Source organism: Anoplopoma fimbria, chromosome 23 (assembly GCF_027596085.1).
Source record: "Anoplopoma fimbria isolate UVic2021 breed Golden Eagle Sablefish chromosome 23, Afim_UVic_2022, whole genome shotgun sequence".
Classification (NCBI taxonomy): domain Eukaryota; kingdom Metazoa; phylum Chordata; class Actinopteri; order Perciformes; family Anoplopomatidae; genus Anoplopoma; species Anoplopoma fimbria.
The window spans coordinates 16,557,589-16,574,652 of record NC_072471.1 but is presented as its reverse complement, the minus strand read 5'-3'; the positions used below and the strand labels follow the sequence as shown (position 1 = coordinate 16,574,652).

At 43.8% G+C, this 17,064-nt stretch overlaps 1 protein-coding gene across 1 annotated transcript in view; it reads left to right on the top strand.

Moving 5' to 3' along the window:
* nav3 (neuron navigator 3) overlaps nt 1–17,064 on the top strand; it is a 294,795-nt gene that overhangs the window by 84,862 nt on the left and 192,869 nt on the right. The window lies entirely within an intron of this gene.

Below are 17,064 nucleotides of genomic sequence, written 5' to 3'. Positions count from 1 at the left end.
TTCAAACGGTCACTCCCTGCTGTGCTTCCTCGTGTGGAGTGACAGGTCTGAGCCTAGACACTAGTTATCAACACTCTAATTAATCTACAGTCACGTATAATCTGTCCCATGTGAGCTGACTGACCGGGCTGATGGAAAATGGTTGACAAAACTATAAAAATGAGACTTGCGCTGTAACACACTGTAATCGTCCTTTAATTTGGCATCATGTAATTATTGCAAGGCGCTCTGAGGACGCCTGTGAGCTGAAAATTCAGAATGTAAAAATGTACATTTAAGAAGGACGTGTGCTAAAAGAAGAGGGGGAAAAAAGCGGCAGGAGATCAGTCATTGGAGGCCGAAAATGCTGGACTTTCTCATGCTGTGCTATTCGACCCAAAGTGGACATTATTTGGGCTGGCAAACACAGGTTTGGCCCCGGATAAACAGCAAAACACAGAGCGGCCTCCAAGTTACATAGTCAGAATCATACATGGGTTAGCCAAGTGGTTATTATAAGATACTTAGAGCGTCCAGAGCAGAGCCACAGAACAAGAGAAATCACTGTAAGCTTTGTCTACTGCTCCAGCAGATTTGCTGAGGAGCGAAAAACGGAACTTTATATCATTTAAAAACAGTTACGATATATTTAAGTGTCGTCAAATCTGAACCCTGCCCTTGACCTTTCACCTTACATATTAGGACGGAGTTTTGGGAGAATGGATGTTCTATAAATGTGTGTTATTTTATATTCATCACTTCCACTCGTCATGCAGATCAGGGTCAAAGCTTTCCAAACATGCTTATTGGCTCATTTGGGAATGACAGAATCACTGAGTGGATCTCTAAATGATTTCCATCACTTACCTCTGATGACCAGGCCGATCATTTGCCTCTCAAAGAACATATTCTAATAATTTAAGAAGAACTCAGAGTGAGGTGCCAAACCACACCAACACACACTTACAATACCCTCACAGTCACACACACACACACAATCCTCATGCATGCGGTAATGAGTTTCATGGCTGAGTGATTTATGCATTTAAAAAGCGTCCACGTCATCCTTTAACCGTCCACAGTGAGATAACAGAGAAGACATCAGCTGACTGACAGACAGCGACAGTGAAATGCAGTCGCACTCTGCCGCGCCGCAGTAAAGGTCATTAGCCTCCAACTCCCCTCCCAGTCAGCTGTAATTACTTTGCTTGGAGAAATGGGAGAAAAAAACCCAAAAACAGCTCCATATTTTTGTTTGTATGTGAGAGAAATGTAAATGAAGGAGGAAGGAGGAGAATGCAGCAAGGCATCAAAACCTTATTAGTTTTTGGCTCATTAGCGTAGAGCCTCAGTCCCGTGACTAGATTAGAAATTAGCAGTGTGACCGCTGAACCAAGATATAGGCTATAATCACTGTTAGACATGCTGGAGGATAAATTACATATATGATGTCGTTTTTTTTTTTTTCTTTCTTGATGAGTATAGCTTCCAATTCCATGCTGATCCAAAAGCTTCCAGCTGAGACTAATCCATTTACTCACTCCTCATCACTGAAGCCGAATCGGTCTGCAACACGTGCAGTCTTTCTGGGACACGGTGGGAAACCTCAGCATGAACAGCTGTGATGGTTTCATTCGATTTCTATCATCTCATTGATTTTTCCCATTATTTTAGCAGGTCTTTTCAGCTCAAGGATGGTGATTTAGTGAGAGAGAGAGTAGACTTTCATACAGGGTGCCATTTACATTATTACTTTGTTTATTGGTAAATATTGTTTATTTTACTGAGTAAAATGTCAGGAGTTCAACACCGACTGACACAAATGTCTTTTAAGGATTTCTGTGATATTTCTGTGACATTTAGGAAAAGTTACAAGTTCTTATTTCTAACGTCTCCTCCTCCTCTGTGGTCTTTTGGCTAACTCATCCCCGTAGTTAGTGTTAGTGTGCATCTCGTTAGGCTCTCACTTCGTCCATCGTTTTTGTTGGAGTAGGTCCTATATATTCCGTCATAATCTGTTTACCTGTCGTTTGAATTTAATTATTTAAAATGATAATAAGACCTTTAATTGCATTTTCATTCATTCATTTTCATTGTTTTATAATTTATGTACAGAAGAAGCTCATGCATTTATAAGCAAATGGACAGAAAGTATGGTGACGGTCACTTTTCTGTGTCAACACCACACAAAGCAGACTCACTTTTTCCTCACTGACAGCGGAGGCCTCTAAAAACGCTACAGCCGTTTTGCCTAACAGGCAAATATGAACAATTACGTTTTTAAAGAGAGCTTTGCCTGATCCAAATTGGGATTTTAAATCAGACACAGACTGAGCAGAGGATGAGCAAACATTCACTTCCAGCATACTCAGTGATACTGACACATTTCAGCCAGTATAGTAATAATAAGAATACATATTGAGGTTCATAGCCACCTTAGTAAAACCTGTTTTGAACTTTATTTAATGCTACACTTTATAAAGCATTTTGCCTTCATGTCAACAGAGTCCTAAAGTTTTACGTGGCAGTCAAATCCTTGTGTAACTGCTGACCTTGAAATAATTGCCTTGGTCTGGTTTGAATGAGTCGTAATGTCCAATGAAGGTCTGAACGCTGTTTCAAAAGCTGGGAAAACTTTCTTTCTTTTTTGGCATTATAGATAATGGACATTCTCATAGAGAACTTTACCCTAATACAAGTAGTCAGAACACCCCAAGAGTTCCATTAGCTTTTATAGACTGAAGATGGATGTGTATCCTATGGGACAGGCTGACTTTTTTCCTCTTTTGATATTTTTTCATTGATCTACTGCTGTGTCCTGCTAAAGCTGTGAAGCTTTTTTTCTACCTTATGTCTCCCCCCCCTTGTTCTTTCTTCTTCTTTGGGTCAAATAGAAAGGGAGGGTGAAGAAGTGGGAGAGGAAGAAAGGCAGTAGCAGAGAACAGAAAGCACACAGTCCGCGGAGCAGCAGGACAGTCGGTGCAGACAGTGACTTAATCAGAAGCATCTTACGGCAGCACTACTTTGATGTGTGGACTTCACTAGCCGGTCCCCACGGGGCGGCCCCTGGCAACAAGCCCCCCTTTCTCTGTGACACCCTGGCAGGCCCCTGAGAGCCACTAACACGGACTCAGGAGAGTAGTGTTCTTCCATGCAGCCTGCAGTGCTGACAGTGTGCTGAGCTTGTGCCTGATTTGTCACTTCTGGGAGAGTTCCACATGGTGTAGGTTTTCAGCTTGTGGGTGAGAACTTCTGCTTTTGCCCCCAGTTGTCACAAACGGAGAGTTACCACATGAATGACTGCATTCTCAGTGAGATAATGGTCAATATACTGGTAGCCTTCGTCAGCCTTACCTCTACTTATGCATTTATTATTTATTCATTACTTCACTCATAAAGTTTTTTTTATTATTATTTTATTTTCAGCCTTACAATCCAACTAATTTAAGATGCAATAAAACTAGTGCTAAAGCATGTGATTGATAGGCAATTGACAGAAAGTAATTGGCAAATAATGAAACAATTTATTAGTAGTCTGGAGCTGCAAAGATTAGTTGACTAACCGATTATTTGATCAGTAGAAAATTAAAGGGAAACCATTTTGAAATTGAATATTTGTTTGCAACATTCTTTCTAGCCAAACAACAGACAGTTTAAATGTAAGAATGTGATGTTCTTTGTGCTTTTACATTATTAAATATAAATAGTTTTAGATTGTTTATTACACAAGTCAAGAAATGATATAAAGGGATGGGCATTTCCCCCCGGTTACCAATGCTTTATGGCCTAAGTGATTTCTTGATTCAATGAGAATATGACTCTAAATAATAGTTAGGTGCAGCCCAATTTAAATAATCTGTTATTTAAAAATGCCTTAAATTATCTGGTTCCCATTTTTCAAATGTGAGGATTTGCTGCTTTTTGCTGCTATACATTTAAAAAATGTTTTAGACCGTCGCTCTGGCAAAAAAAGAAAGCGGCACTTTGGGCCCTGGGAACTGGTGTTGATGGATTTGAACTATTTTCTGACATTGAATTAACAGACACTTTTGACTAATACACTAATGTGTATTCTGAACTGTGATTTTGAAGATTTGTTTACTCCGCTGTGTTATGGATTTAGCCGGACCATCAACCTCTTTGGTATCACTCCAATGACTCTCCTTGGAAATCAAGGAGAAAAGAAGCTGATTTAATCCTTACTCATGATGTAGACATGCTGCCAGGCTCAACCCCCTCAGGTAAACACAATTAGTGGGAACGTAATCCCTCTAAACTAGGTGATTTGCAAAATTGTTCTATGGGACGAGTGAGAGGAAGGAAGGAATGAAGAGGGTAAACGCAAAAGGACTGCTGTGGAATAAAAAGGTCAAACCAGGACACGCAGAGGATTCCTCCATCCATGCGGACGCACTCTGTGACCTTCGCCGCTGTATTCACCACAGCCATTTGTCCATACGTCAGCCTTTAAGAGCCGGCTATTACCATAATGAGTAGGTGTGCTCCCCACCCGTTGGTGCAAATATTCTGAAGCTCATCGCCTGCCCTGCTTCAGGCCAACAGCGTCCGCTCGTCTCATCCCCATCTCGGGCTAATAGAGAGACGGTTTCCCACCGTCCCCGCCGCGAGCACTCAGCCAAACCCGGCCTCTGTCACCACCTGACCTCACACTCAAGTGGGCGTGCAAAGAATATGTCTTGGAGCAGGAGGAAAAAACAACAACGTCAAAAATAAAACCCCAGAAGAGGGAATAAAAATGCATCTAATTACAGCTGGTGTCCCAGTTTTCTACGTGCAGTCGTCCACGGTTTGCTCACAAAGCTCTGCTTAATGACAAACTGCATTATCCAGCTTGTTACTCATTCACCGCCCTCTGTTTTTTTTAAATTCTTAATTCTGATCGACAGCTCCTGACTCTGCCAGATATTCCCTCACACCTTTCCCAGCTGATTTCTCCGCCTCCAGCTTCTCCATCAAGCTTCGGTTGGGTTTTCTAATTGGCCTCTCCGACTCGGGGAGTTTATTTGTTTTCTGTCCCCGTGCACAAACCGCAGAAAGGCTAATGTCCCTATCTCTGCGCTGCAGAATCTGGAGGGGGGTTTGTTTGGGAAATGAACATTCCTGGCCCTCCATCTAGAGGTAGAGAAATATGAGTTTTCTTTTTTTTTACCTTCCTCTTGTCGTGTTTGTGGTAATTTCACAGTCCAGTAGTCGTGGGAGCGATCTCCAGCTGGGCGGGCAGGATGTTACGGCCTCTGCTTACTCTCTGAAGTGGGATGTTACCACCTCTGTCAGTCCTTTTTTTAGCCAATCACGTACCTTTGAATCGTTTATATCTAACGAGAGAGGGTACTGAGTAAACTGAGTTTGGAGGTAAAATCTGCTCTTACTGCTGAATATATTATGTTATATTCAATTTGACAACATTCTGGTGATGACTGTTTACCCTAGCTCTCAAAGTGGGTAATACAACAAATGTTTCTATTTGAATAATGAAAGGATGTGACTCCTCTTTCCAGAGTCATTACAAAGCCATCAAAGGTTTGAACTGGTTAGCACCCCAAAACAAAAAGACAAAGAGAGAAAGTCCTTACACTTGCACAAATATAGACATAAATGCACCCAAACATCGACACAGGCACACTGTCTTCACAAGTCATTAAGCAGTCACTCAGGCCTAAGCATGACTCTCATATGTTTGCCACTTATTTCAGCAGAAGAAAGCTGTTGGTGAATAGATGATTTAGGCTCTGCTATTTCAGTTTTATAGTCAAACAATTCAAAACCGGCTTTGGGTTTTATACAATGTTGCGTGTAAAAACTCTCTAAATCCTCACAGCAGCTCTCTTTTCTGTGCAGATAACAGATCTAAAGTTAAACGCTTGCCCACTTGCCCGGGGTAAGTAAACTGTGTGTTTGGGCAAGTGGAATGCCTCATGCAGTGATCGAGTGATCTCATTATTTGGCCGATATTCATACAAAATATATGATTAGGAGAATGATGCTGATCCCTGACAATGCTACATTGTTAAAAACAAATCTGTGTCAGAATCAGCAGGATGATAGCTGATTAATGTTAGCTGTTAGCAGCCGGTGGATTGCACAGTCATGCTTGGCTAAAAAACTGCTAACGTTAAAAGAGGTTCAATAGGTCTACATTAGGATGTGTTCAAGCTCTATTAAGTAAAAATGTATATTGTGCTATGGTTCAATTATAACGTTTTCATGATATATCCAAATGTAATCATGTCCAATTTAGTGGTTGGGGAGAAACTTGAATAAATGGAGTTCTTTGAAGAAGATGTTTTCAAAGCAATACATAAAAGATGTTATAATAGAGACAGAGTTATGATCTTTTTAACTTCCTGAACTCTAATCAGCTTGTGATACATAATTAAAACTGGTAAGGACACCAGAGTAGTAATTGTTGAAATATTTACCAAGACAGTTTTGATGAGTTTGATTGTGTTTTGCAATGGGCAAGGTCAACTTTTCTATCTATGGAGTCTGGTGGCCTTGAGGAGAGCGTGTCGAGTTTATGTTTTGTACATTCATAACTCACAATAATTGTCCAAATCCCTGTTGATTTTATATACTTCTTAAATACATTTTCCATTTCGGACGAGTGAAAAACAGGTGGTCTTAATGGCAAGCCCTTGGTCAAATTCTGTACTTGTGTAGTCTTTCATTTGCGTGTAGGCCCTTTTCTACAGAAACTTAACAATCCATGTTAAGATGTAGCCTCAAGATATACCTGTCATCGGTTGAACTTCTTCCACTGCTCTCCACCAGCTTATGGCCTCAGGAGGTGGTAGTAAAACCAAGCTCCAGGTGCTGTCAAGGCGGAGGGGAATCTTGTTTACAGCATGAAAATGAATAAAGCAGAACGCGTGTTTGAGATAAGTCAAGTGTATTCCAATATACATAAGATATTCAGATTCAAAAAGAAAGAAAAACGGTTTATTGAAAAAGTAATTCAAATTATTCCATTTAAACATGAAAGTTAAATAACTATTGGCCCTACGACTGTCCTTGCCAACAGAGCAGTACATGTCAATACTATTTGTCCTGCTGCCACCTTTTCAGTGGCGTATAACAGTTTTCTGATTTGTTAAACACACTGGCAAAGGGCTTATTGGCCCTTCACAAGATAAGTGAAGGATTCCAGGATCAATAAAGGATCGATGGAGGAATGCATCAATTCATGCAGTTGAGGAGGCACGGTTATTTGTGTCACCCCATCTTGAACCTTACCTTATTTTCTGTCCCTTTCTAGACCACTCTCCATTCTGCTTTATTAAGTGAGCAGACTAGAAGTATAAAGTGGATGTACTTTATTAGGCCACACCACTCTCTCTCAGCTCTGCACTATTTGTTCTGACAGGTGCTGTGACGTAATTTGTTTGGCTGGAAAAAAGGAGCTCAGCAGCCACTGGGCTCCACACCAGTTAGTTCCACTGCCTCTTGACAAAGTCTCCCCTCCACCGCCTGCACCACTCTACCGTTAACTGTAGAGAGGAACCTGTTCCACCGTCTCCCTGCATGTGAAAAGGCCTCGGTCAGAGTCAGTAATGACTTCCTCGGGCCATGTGGAATCCAAGCCTATAGTTAACATTATTGATGGCAGATATTATGATACTAATATCTGTGTGCGCATCCACACATGCGACTGCTTGTCATCTAATTACAGTGGCTGTAGGAAACTGCAGCTCCCGACTGTGACATACCAGCAACCGCCGTCACTTCTGGAAAACTCCTTCCTGCAGCGCTGCTGTTTCCCCTCCATGAATACAGAAAGACAGCGGTAGCAGAAAGTCAGAGGAGCGAGCACGCTGCTGGCTCTCGTCCTGTGTTTCCGCTCCGGGCTGGTCTTGGCGGCGCTAGCCTGTTTCATGCTTTCTCAGAGGGTTTTTAGGAAATTCTGCAAACCAAAGAAGCAGATAGAGATCAATGCCGTATCTGACAGCATCGAGTGGAGATAGTGCAGAGTGATGCTGAGTGTGTTTGTCATATTCAAGGCAGGCTTCGTTCAGTCTCATTGAGTTGTCAGCCTGGAGCCACTGCAGTGGTCAAACTAAACCTGAGAATGTGGTTCTTTCTGTTCCACAGGACAGGGTATAAAAGCTCCAAAATCAGATACCGCTAAACAATGCTTGCATCTTTTTGGACTCAACGTTCAAGAAGACAACCTTTTTCATATTTTGGCTACGAGGCGGGGCTGAGACATACAGTGGGTACGGAAAGTATTCAGACCCCTTTAAATTTTTCACCCTTTGTTTCATTGCAGTTGGTGGACAGCCATTTTCAGGTCTCTCCAGAGATGCTCAATTGGGTTTAGGTCAGGGCTCTGGCTGGGCCAGTCAAGAATGGTCACAGACTTGTTCCGAAGCCACTCCTTTGTTATTTTAGCTGTGTGCTTCGGGTCATTGTCTTGTTGGAAGGTGAACCTTCGGCCCAGTCTGAGGTCCTGAGCACTCTGGAGGAGGTTTTCTTCCAGGATATCTCTGTACTTGGCCGCATTCATCTTTCCTTCAATTGCAACCAGTCGTCCTGTCCCTGCAGCTGAAAAACACCCCCATAGCATGATGCTGCCACCACCATGTTTCACTGTTGGGATTGTATTGGGCAGGTGATGAGCAGTGCCTGGTTTTCTCCACACATACCGCTTAGAATTAACGCCAAAAAGTTCAATCTTGGTCTCATCAGACCAGAGAATCTTATTTCTCATAGTTTGGGAGTCCTCCATGTGTTTTTTGGCAAACTCTATGCGGGCTTTCATATGTCTTGCACTGAGGAGAGGCTTCCGTCGGGCCACTCTGCCATAAAGCCCCGACTGGTGGAGGGCTGCAGTGATAGTTGACTTTGTGGAACTTTCTCCCATCTCCCTACTGCATCTCTGGAGCTCAGCCACAGTGATCTTTGGGTTCTTCTTTACCTCTCTCACCAAGGCTCTTCTCCCACGATTGCTCAGTTTGGCTGGACGGCCAGGTCTAGGAAGAGTTCTGGTCATCCCATACTTCTTCCATTTAAGGATTATGGAGGCCACTGTGCTCTTAGGAACCTTGAGTGCTGCAGAAATTCTTTTGTAACCTTGGCCAGATCTGTGCCTTGCCACAATTCTGTCTCTGAGCTCCTTGGGCAGTTCCTTCGACCTCATGATTCTCATTTGTTCTGACATGCACTGTGAGCTGTAAGGTCTTATATAGACAGGTGTGTGCCTTTCCTAATCAAGTCCAATCAGTTTAATTAAACACAGCTGGACTCCAATGAAGGAGTAGAACCATCTCAAGGAGGATCAGAAGAAATGGACAGCATGTGAGTTAAATATGAGTGTCACAGCAAAGGGTCTGAATACTTATGACCATGTGATATTTCAGTTTTTCCTTTTTAATAAATTTGCAAAAATTTCTACATTTCTGGTTTTTTCTGTCAAGATGGGTTGCTGAGTGTACATTAATGCGGAAAAAAATGAACTTTTTCGATTTTAGCAAATGGCTGCAATGAAACAAAGAGTGAAAAATTTAAAGGGGTCTGAATACTTTCCGTACCCACTGTACATACTCTTAATTCAAGAGTGCAAGGTTGTAAATCGATGTGCAGCACCATGCAGGCTAACCTGACCCCCGTCAGGTCACTCAATCATCTAGCTCATCAGACTGGCTTGTTTTCTACATTGCTGCAAAGTGATCTGCTAATAGAGCACTCTTGACCGGACCCTGGTCCGCTGATGTCGAGGTAGCATGTGCATTTGGTCTGTGGAGAGAATGGAAGAGTGATTTGTTCCCTCAGGTCGGCCCAACAGCAGCATCAATCACTCTGCAAGTGAGCAACACTTTTGTTTTTAACTGCCCAACTACTGCAGTGCTGTTTCCACTGCCGTCAGCAGTGGGGTTTTACTAGCATGGCAATAAAAACACGTGTAACATTTATTACTGCATCTAAACTTGAAGAACTCTGTAAGAATATAAATTATTAAATTAAAAAGGGGGTGATCATACGGTTTTTTTTGTTGTCATGTTAAGGAGTAAAGCTTTGGGCTTGTTTTTGTGCTTTTAGGTTTTTAGGTCCTAAGCCCTGCATGCTGGAAATGTGCTCAAACATCAGGATACACTTTATTCCAGGCGGCAAATTTAAGAGCAGTCCTTAAGTGTGAAGACAATATGGAAGTGTCTTAAACTGGGGGCAACTCCTCTGGTTGTATAGAAGTCTATGAGAGAATGACTCTACTTCTCTCTTGATGTATTCCCTCAGTAAACATTGTAAACATGATTTTATGGTCTCAAACTCTAGTTTCAAGTCTTCTTCAATACAGCATGATGTGCATTTAGTAAATGATGGTCCCATAAATCAGAGTATGCTTTAGGACGGGGCTACCTTGTGATTGACAGGTCGCTGCAGCTACCAGAGACATAAACAGCTTCTCTACATCACTCCTACACCATCCAAATATTGTCCCTTCTGTTCACTGGTTGCAAAACTCAAGGTTTCAAAACTGCAGTCCAAAAACCAATAGGTGACGTAACAACTACTACGTCCACTTTTTATTTTTATTAACAGTCATTGGTTTATACGGGCGTGCTAAATCTCTTGAATGGCTTAGTCAAAGCATTAGAGGGACATTCAGCATTTCAATTTTGCAGTTTTATAGAGTTAGGCAACTTTGCGCACCTGACCAAGAAGTAGTCCTGTGCTGACCCTCTGTCCTGCCTTTCCACTTGGGGGTCTTGTCTACAGGTGTTAGTACAGAAGGTTGGTGCTAGTAGATGGACTTTTTTGCCACACACACTAGCTTTTTCCCCCCTGTCTTTGTGCTAAGCTAAGCTAACAGGCTGCTGGCTGCAGCTTCATATTTAACATACATTGTCTTCACGTCTAAGTTTTGTCAAGAAACCAAATAAGAGTAATTCTCAAAAATGTCAAACTATTCTGGTAACTGGCACAATTCACACACAGTCTTTCCACCTCTCTGTCCAATTACCTAGAAAATAACTTTGATGGAAATAGTTGAAGGCATTCTGGATCATTTTGATAATAAACTGTTTGTGACAAAGTTCAGTTGACTTTCCTTTGCCGTTTCATGGCCCTCCCAGCAGAATTGCTTGACACAGATAACACAGTAAAAAAGTTAAAGAGCAGCCAGTTGCATTATGCAGCAGCCGTCCCAGCAGCCTGTTAGCCTTTGCCATTTTCACAGCGGAGCGACATTTCATTTCCGAGCAAAGTTACGGCTCAGTGTTATGGTTCACTGGCAGGAGTCTGCAATATGTTATAACACTGCTCACAATCCTGCAGCAAGTGTAAAGTCTGGCCACCTCGCTCCAGGGCACGCACACACACACACACACACACACACACACACACACACACACACACACACACACACACACACACACACACACACACACACACACACACACACACACACACACACACACACACACACATCTGCACACTCTCCTCAGACTGGCAGTTGGTCCAAACACTGCGTTAGGAGGGGTAGGGGGCCATAGATCTGACTCCTCCAGGCCCTTTTATAGCCCTGTGCCCACGCGCCAGTGCCCACCCACCGACGATGAAGTGTCAGAGCGGGCAGCATCACACACCAGGCCCCCGTCAGGCCCAGAGAGCCAGATTAACTCCCCTGACCAGACTGTTTGGGGCTTGGCAGCCTGTGGCAGTCTGCCTGGGCACAGAGCGGGGAGTAGAAGACCTTAATTGGACAATGCGCATGTGGTGGTGGCGAGGGGTGGGGGCGGGGGGTTTACTGACTGGGATGGCTGGCCGTTGGCCTCTCTCAGCCCCCGTTTGGTTTTCATCAGAGCGATTTGAGCAAGAGAAATGGGCTCTCAGCACTTAGCCACATGTTCAGCTCTTTAATAAAGTCTGCATGCAGCCACAGAGAGGCCCAAAGCCTCATCCTCACTGCACTGCACCAGCACGGTGACCAGTTAGAGTGATTTGCGAGTGTGCTCGCATTCTCTTTTATGTCTATCCGACAAAGGATTTAGATAAGAGAAGAAAATGCTGGTCCTCACATCCACTAAGGAGGGTCAAGGTGAGGTAATGCTATCAGTGACTTATTGCTGCTGTCTGTTGGATGATCAACAGACATTGGAAACTGCTGCATGTGGCTGTGATCTACCAATAACCAGCATTAACTCTGGCAAGCTGAGGTTTGCTTTAGCAAATCCTCCTTCCTTTCATTCTGGCTTTGCCCGATTTAAAGAAGAATGAAAATGAAGAGCTTTCTAACTTAAACTTGGCCCAGAAGAACCCTCAACATAAGTTACAGTCAAATGTGCAAGGTGGAAATGGGATAAAGGTGAGTGTGCTTATCTATCGATGACTGGAAAACTGACTAACCTCTGACTGTTCTTGCCAATCACAACCTGAGATTGGCTGCGAGCCAGCCGTCTGCGCCCTCAGATATGCCCTCCCTGAAAAAGAACTCCTTAACTCCTGGAATCATCAAAGTCTAAACGCTGCGAGAGCCAAACCGACAGATCTGCACATGGAGATTTCTGTTTGTCTGGAGGCAAGGAGCCAATGAAGGGAAGTAGGAAGGAATTAGAAGTTTTTTGGCAGCCCAGCAGCTCGCTCTTTCCTCCTCGATTTGATTTACTTCCACTGCTGCGAGACAAAAATAAAGTCTGTGTTACTCCGGGATATGATTTCAAAGGCAATTTAGCCCTTTAATCACATCATGGTACCAGTAACTGCACTGCCAGTGACTTTTACATGGAAGTGGCCGTCGGATCTGCGTAAAGGAAAAGTGTCGATACCGACCCTTGCCAGTGGTTATCCACAGTAGCGTTTGGGACCGGAGTGTTGGGATATTGTAGCGCCAGCTGCTAAACCCTGAGTTCCCCCACTGCTATATCACTTTAACTAAATGGCTTCTCCACTTCTACGACCTCATGATACTCAGAACGGGTAGCTTAGTACTGGCCTCCACATGCACTTTTGAGCAATCCATTGTCATTTCTGGGTTATGCGACAAGAGGTCATTAACATCTGATTGGTCAATAACACATCCAGAGGCATGCTTGGCAGCTGTAACCACACCGGTTGTTCTGTACAGGTGGCCCAGTGCTTTCTCTTGTTTCTGTAGAAATGTTGTCAGATCAATTACATAACAGATGGACCTATAGTACCTCTTACTCTCAAGCATTGGACAATAACATGCCCCCCAATGTCATGTACGGTAGTCATGAAATAGGTGGAGAGCATGAGTTGGCTTAATGTTCTACCTTGTCAGCTGTAAATGTGTCAAAATACCCATTTCTGAAAGTAACAGGCTCAGAATAGTTTATGTAGGGTGGACAAACCCGCTGGGAAACCCAACCTAACATTAAAGAATGACAAACATCTTTCTGACACACATTTAGTTTTGGCCAATATGTAATGCAAATATATTATTTGGTAGTTCAATCCAATCTGAGTTAGTTGAGGGACCTAGATTCCTCTATATAGAGGCTCATGAGGTGCATCCATGTGCCTGTTTCTTTAGCTGTGATTTTGCACCTGAAAAGGAACCTCATTAATCTGCAGCGGTGATGAGTGAAAGTTTCCTGTCTGCAGACCGGGCAACTGAAACCTGACAGCTTGACAGTAAGTCTGAGAGCTTGTCAACAGCTGCCTATTAACAACACAACGAAACACTCATAAAGACCTATAAGTATCCAGATGGTGCATTTATGTAACACTACCTTAATTTGGTTCCACTGCAAAACAAACCATAAAGTGAAAATGCAGAAATATAACAAAAGGATGGTTGGCTCATCATTTGCTTTCCCTATTCAATCCAAAATTGCCAGTCAAATCCTCACCTCTTCCACCTTTCTGCAACAGGAGAAGCTATGAAGTTCATTCTCAGTCTGTACTAGTCTTTAATTGCTGCCTACCACTAGATATAACAGCTTAAAAATAGCTAGTCATAAGGGTTGGCTGACAGTACTTTCTGTACGTCTCGATTGCTGAAATACGCTTTAGATTCAGACTTTCTTCACCCCATTGGTCAACACGCTGAGCCTTGTGTTGTATATATTTATCAACCTGGTGTACGTCGGAGCTGAACTGTAACAGAATCCTGTAATAACCAGGGTTCCGGGGCGACACAGAGCACCATAAAGCTTTCAGCAGCTGTCATCAAACACTGTGAAAACAGAGAAGAGCCTCACGTGTAAACACACCGGCTAGTTGCCTTAGATACACACACACACACACACACACAAACACACACAGGAGTAAACACTCTTTAACAGACCACTATCTTCTTGTTTCACCCATCATCATCCGATCAAATTAAAGCTAGCTCTGTCTGTATCTCTCTCACACACACACACACACACACACACACACACACACACACACACACACACACACACACACACACACACACACACACTCACCGAGTAAGCAATGCTGGCTTCTTTTTTACTTTGACCTTTTCTTTTTCCTGTTCCTCGTGCTCGTCGTTCACACTTTAAACTGTACGGCCTGCAAGGCTTTAGCAGCATCTCACTGATTGATGGAGACAGCAAGGGGAAAGGAAGATAAGTGGCAAAGAGGAACAGAGGAGATTTAGAGTTGCCGTTGATGCCTAGTAGGTTGGCATCAGTGATGATGCCACTTAAACACTCACTACAAACACAAGATAATCCTTTATTAGTCCCGCAGCGGGGAAATTTGCAGGCTTACAGCAGCAAAGAGTAAAGTGCACACAAGAGACATAGTAAAGAAAGACAAGATACATTTAAAAAAAACAAAAACCAAGTATTATAAATAAGCAATAAGAAACAGTAGAAAAACAACAATAACTGAAATATTATATTTACAGACAGAAAAAACTATTTTAACTATTATTGCACAGTGTAATGTATTGCACAGGTTTTTATTGTCATGTTTTTATTGTCATGTGTCATGTGGTCTGCTGGGAGCAGAGCTGGTTGTGCAGCCTGACAGCAGCAGGAAGGAAGGACCTGCGGTACCTCTCCTTCACACACCGGGGGTGAAGCAGCCGGTGGTGAAGGAGCTGCACAGAGCTGCCAGGGCGTCCAGCATGGGGTGGGAGGTGTTGTCCATCAGGGATGATAGCTTGGCCATCACCCTCCTGTCTCCCACCACCTCCACCGTATCCAGTGGACACCCCAGCACACTGCTGGCCTTCCTGACAAGCTTGTTCAGTCTCTTCTTGTCAGCTGCTGAGATGCTGCTGCTCCAGCAGACCACTGCATAAAAAATGGCTGATGCCACCACAGAGTTGAAAAAGGTCTTCAGGAGTGCTCCCTGCACTCCAAAGGACCTCAGTCTCCTCAGCAGATAGAGTCTGCTCTGACCCTTTTTATAAAGTGCATTTGTATGATTAGTCCAGTCCAGTTTATTGTTCAAGTGAACACCCAGGTACTTATAAGATTGCACAATCTCAATGTCCTGTCCCTGGATGTTCACTGGTTCCGGAGGACAGTGTTTACCCCGGCGGAAGTCCACCACCAGCTCTTTGGTTTTACCAGAGTTGATCTGGAGGCGGTTCCGCTGGCACCATCCTATGAAGTCCTGGTTCAGTTCTCTGTATTCCCTCTCATCACCGGCGGAGATGAGGCCGACGATTGCAGAGTCGTCAGAGAACTTTTGCAGGTGGCAGGTAGCAGAGTTGTATGTGAAGTCTGATGTGTAGATGGAGAAGAGGAATGGAGCCAGAACGGTTCCTTGTGGGGCCCCCGTGCTGCAGGACACCCGATCTGACTCACACTCCCTTATCCTCACATACTGTGGACGGTTGGTGAGGTAGTCCAGGATCCACGCAGTGAGGTGGTGGTCCACCCCGGTCTGCTCCAGCTTGTCCCTCAGAAGCAAAGGCTGGATGGTGTTGAAGGCACTGGAGAAGTCGAAGAACATGACTCTCACAGTGCCTCCAGCCTTTTCCAGGTGAGAAAGGCATCTTTGTAGTAGGTAGATGACAGCGTCATCCACCCCGATGCCAGATTGGTAGGCGAACTGAGTTCAAGTTGCTAATTTTGTCAGCTGCGAGTTTGGCGTTCAGGTTCTTATTGTTGTCAGGACGGTTGATGTAGCCCAAACCAAGAGCAGCTCTGCACAGACCACACTTGTGAAACATGACCACAGGAAATGGGCACAAACAACCAAAATGTTGTATCATCACTGAAATGCTTTGAAATTTTTATATAAATATTTAGTCAGCAAGAGAAAGAGAAGTTTATTTTCTGAAACAGCATTCACTGTAGACCTAATAAGAAGTTATCATATTAAAGAGGAATGAAGATTGTAGTTACTAAGCATCTTTAAAAAAAACAAAAAACCCTCTAATGTACAGCAGGTGCAGGAGTCATAAAGCAGGAGGGGCCATACGCTCTGTATGCTTCAACAAGCAGCAAGTCAACAGGATGTACAGCCGACGCGTTTGTGTCAGAGGACAGGAACTCCGGCCGCCAACGCTCTCTTGTCACGCACACACACACATACACACACACACAGTCATGAGTCGACTCTCCCCCTGCTCACGGCGACTCAGCTGTTGGAGGTGGACCTGGATCTTTCTTTAGTTGTTGCTCCGTAGGTCAGAGCGTACCAATTAGATGACTGTCCCCCCTCACCACCGCACCATCAATCAAAACAGAGCAGAGACGCCCGCCAGCTGCGTTTTTTTTTCCTAGAACTTATGCAACGACTGCTTGTAGTTTACAAGACAGCGAGCATGTACAGCACAGCGCCGCGGGCCGTGTTTGAAGGCATCCTTAACTAGCTAGCGCTGTTGAGTGGACGTTAAACATAATGAGACGTTGTACAGTGAACGCAGGCTGCTATCATGCAACGTTGCCAGTGTACAGTATATATGTATATACGAGAGGCACATGTGCACAGCATCACCCTCACATCTGGACACGCTGACAGCGCGCCAGCTTCCAGGGGTACGGCCTCCAACCCTCTTCTTTAATCAGACGGCGCTTCTCAGACGGCGTTAAAACGGCCATTATACATGAGCCCCGGCGCTAATGAGGGCGAGACAAAGCAACCCCCGGGGCCAGCCACAGATGACACCAATATGTGTTTATCAGATGAGCAAAC